Genomic DNA, 3,782 nt, shown 5'->3' on the forward strand with positions numbered 1-3,782 from the left:
GTGGGTCAATGGTTAACCAGTTAGCAGGCAGAGCAGCCGGCCGGTAATTAGAGCCGCCCGCCCGCCCGCTAATAAGGGTGCAGTTTGGTGCAGAACAGCCCATCAGCTTCCAGGGGCTAAGGACATGTGGGTAAATGGTGAACCAGTTAGCAGGCAGGGCAGCCGGCCGGCCGGTAATTAGAGCCGGCCGCCTGTCCGCCCGCTAATAAGGGTGCAGTATGGTGCAGAACAGCCCATCAGTTTCAAGGGGCTAAGTACATGTGGGTAAATGGTTAACCAGTTAGCAGGCAGGGCAGCCGGCCGGCCGGTAATTAGAGCCGTCCGCCTGTCCGCCCGCTAATAAGGGTGCAGTTAGGTGCAGAACAGCCCCTCTGTTTCCAGGGGCTAAGTACATGTGGGTCAATGGTTAACCAGTTAGCAGGCAATGCAGCCGGCCGGCAATTACAGCCGCCGCCCGCTAATCAGGGTGCAGTTAGGTGCAGAACAGCCCATCAGCTTCCAGGGGCTAAGGACATGTGGGTAAATGGTTAACCAGTCAGCAGGCAGAGCAGCCGGCCGGCAATTAGAGCCGCCCGCCCGCTAATCAGGGTGCAGATAGGTGCAGAACAGCCCATCATTTTCCAGGGGCTAAGTACATGTGGGTAAATGGTTAACCAGTTAGCAGGCAGGGCAGCCGGCCGGCCGGTAATTAGAGCCGCCCGCCCGGTGATAAGGGTGCAGTTAGGTGCCGGCCAGCCCAGCAGCTCCAGGGGCTATGTACATGTGGGTAAATGGTGAACCAGTTAGCAGGCAGGGCAGCCGGCCGGCCGGTAATTAGAGCCGCCCGCCCGGTGATAAGGGTGCAGTTAGGTGCCGGCCAGCCCAGCAGCTCCAGGGGCTAAGTACATGCGGGTAAATGGTTAACCAGTTAGCAGGCAGGGCAGCCGGCCGGCAATTAGAGCCGCCCGCCCGCTAATCAGGGTGCAGTTCGGTGCAGAACAGCCCATCAGCTCCAGGGGCTAAGTACATGTGGGTAAATGGTTAACCAGTTAGCAGGCAGGGCAGCCGGCCGGTAATTAGAGCCGACCTCCCGGCCATTACGGGTGCAGTTAGGTGCCGACCAGCCCAGCAGCTCCAGGGGCTAAGTACATGTGGGTAAATGATTAACCAGTTAGCAGGCAGGGCAGCCGGCCGGTAATTAGAGCCGACCTCCCGGCCATAGGGCTGCAGTTAGGTGCCGACCAGCCCAGCAGCTCCAGGGGCTAAGTACATGTGGGTAAATGATGAACCAGTTAGCAGGCAGGGCAGCCGGCCGCTAATTACAGCCGCCCGCCCGCTAGTAAGGGTGCAGTTAGGTGCAGGACAGCCCATCAGTTTCCAGGGGCTAAGTACATGTGGGTAAATGGTTAACCAGTTAGCAAGGCAGGGCAGCCGGCCGGCCGGTAATTAGAGCCGGCCGCCTGTCCGCCCGCTAGTAAGGGTGCAGTTAGGTGCAGAACAGCCCATCAGTTTCCAGGGGCTAAGTACATGTGGGTAAAAGGTTAACCAGTTAGCAGGCAGGGCAGCCGGCCGGTAATTACAGCCGCCCGCCCGCTAATAAGGGTGCAGTTAGGTGCAGAACAGCCCATCAGTTTCCAGGGGCTAAGTACATGTGGGTAAATGGTTAACCAGTTAGCAAGGCAGGGCAGCTGGCCGGCCGGTAATTAGAGCCGGCCGCCTGTCCGCCCGCCAGTAAGGGTGCAGTGAGTTGCAGAACAGCCCATCAGTTTCCAGGGGCTAAGTACATGTGGGTAAATGGTTAACCAGTTAGCAGGCAGCGCAGCCGGCCGGGAATTACAGCCGGCCGCCTGTCCGCCCGCTAATAAGGGTGCAGTTAGGTGCAGGACAGCCCATCAGTTTCCAGGGGCTAAGTACATGTGGGTCAATGGTGAACCAGTTAGCAGGCAGAGCAGCCGGCCGGCAATTAGAGCCGCCCGCCCGCTAATCAGGGTGCAGTTAGGTGCAGGACAGCCCATCAGTTTCCAGGGGCTAAGTACATGTGGGTAAATGGTTAACCAGTTAGCAGGCAGGGCAGCCGGCCGGCCGGTAATTAGAGCCGGCCGCCTGTCCGCCCACTAATAAGGGTGCAGTTAGGTGCAGAACAGCCCATCAGTTTCCAGGGGCTAAGTACATGTGGGTAAATGGTTAACCAGCTAGCAAGGCAGGGCAGCCGGCCGGCCGGTAATTAGAGCCGGCCGCCTGTCCGCCCGCTAATAAGGGTGCAGTTAGGTGCAGGACAGCCCATCAGTTTCCAGGGGCTAAGTACATGTGGGTAAATGGTTAACCAGTTAGCAGGCAGGGCAGCCGGCCGGTAATTACAGCCGCCCGCCCGCTAATAAGGGTGCAGTTAGGTGCAGAACAGCCCATCAGCTTCCAGGGGCTAAGGACATGTGGGTAAATGGTGAACCAGTTAGCAGGCAGGGCAGCCGGCCGGCCGGTAATTAGAGCCGGCCGCCTGTCCGCCCGCTAATAAGGGTGCAGTTAGGTGCAGAACAGCCCATCAGTTTCCAGGGGCTAAGTACATGTGGGTAAATGGTTAACCAGTTAGCAGGCAGGGCAGCCGGCCGGCCGGTAATTAGAGCCGGCCGCCTGTCCGCCCCGCTAATAAGGGTGCAGTTAGGTGCAGAACAGCCCCTCTGTTTCCAGGGGCTAAGTACATGTGGGTCAATGGTTAACCAGTTAGCAGGCAGAGCAGCCGGCCGGCAATTAAAGCCGCCCGCCCGCTAATCAGGGTGCAGTTAGGTGCAGAACAGCCCATCAGTATCCAGGGGCTAAGTACATGTGGGTAAAGGGTTTACCAGTTAGCAGGCAGGGCAGCCGGCCGGCCGGCAATTAGTGCCGACCTCCCGGCAACAAGGGTGCAGTTAGGTCGCCGACCAGCCCAGCAGCTCCAGGGGCTAAGTATATGTGAGTAAATGGTTGACCAGTTAAGCAGGCATGGCAGCCGGCCGGTAAGCGGAGCGTCCCGCCCCGTAATACGGGTGCAGTTAGCTGCAGAACACACCGGCAGGTCCAGGGACGAAGTAGTGGACGGGGAAACGGTTAACCAGTTAACAGGCAGGGCAGCCGTACGGGCAGTAGAGCCGCCCGCCCCGTAATACGGGTGCAGTTCGCGGCAGACCAGCCCCGCAGCTCAAAAGTCTAAGTGGAGAACGGGAACCGGTTGACCGGTGAGCCGAAGCATGCCAGCAGGCAGGGAAGGTGCAAAAAGGGCCGATAAGACCGAACCGGCACGAGTAACAGGCTGCCGGGGGCGGGTTCCCAGCAAACCAGGTGAGGGGGCGTGGCCGGAGGCCGCGCAGGAGAGCCGCCCGCCCGTGAGTACGGTTAGAGGCAGCAGCGGGCTTCCCCAGCAGGGCAGAAGCCGAAGTGCAGGGAGCGAAATGGTTAACCAGCGAGCAGGCAGCATTCCGGCAGGGCTGGAGGGCGAAAAACGGCGTAAAATAACGGACCGGCAGGAGGAAATGGCTGCCGGGGGGCGGACCCAGAGCCCCCACGTGAGGGGGCGGTTCGGGTGGCAGAGCCGCGCATGCGCGGTTGGAAAACGCGTCACGTCGGAGCAGGGTGAAATCATTAACCAGTCGGCCGCTTCGGCGTCGGCTGGCCGGGCCGAGGAGGGTCGGACCGGGGAAAGGTTCCCGGTTTCGTGTCCGTCGGGTGGTCCCGAGTGCGGCAGGAAAAAATCCGGAATCCTGGGAGCCTTTTTTAAAAAAGAACCGGTCCGGGATGGGGTCGGATTTGGAAGCGTTTGCGGGGCCTAGGTG

The sequence above is a fragment of the Cetorhinus maximus genome, unplaced genomic scaffold (genome assembly GCF_964194155.1).
Source record: "Cetorhinus maximus unplaced genomic scaffold, sCetMax3.hap1.1 HAP1_SCAFFOLD_3936, whole genome shotgun sequence".
NCBI classification, from domain to species: domain Eukaryota; kingdom Metazoa; phylum Chordata; class Chondrichthyes; order Lamniformes; family Cetorhinidae; genus Cetorhinus; species Cetorhinus maximus.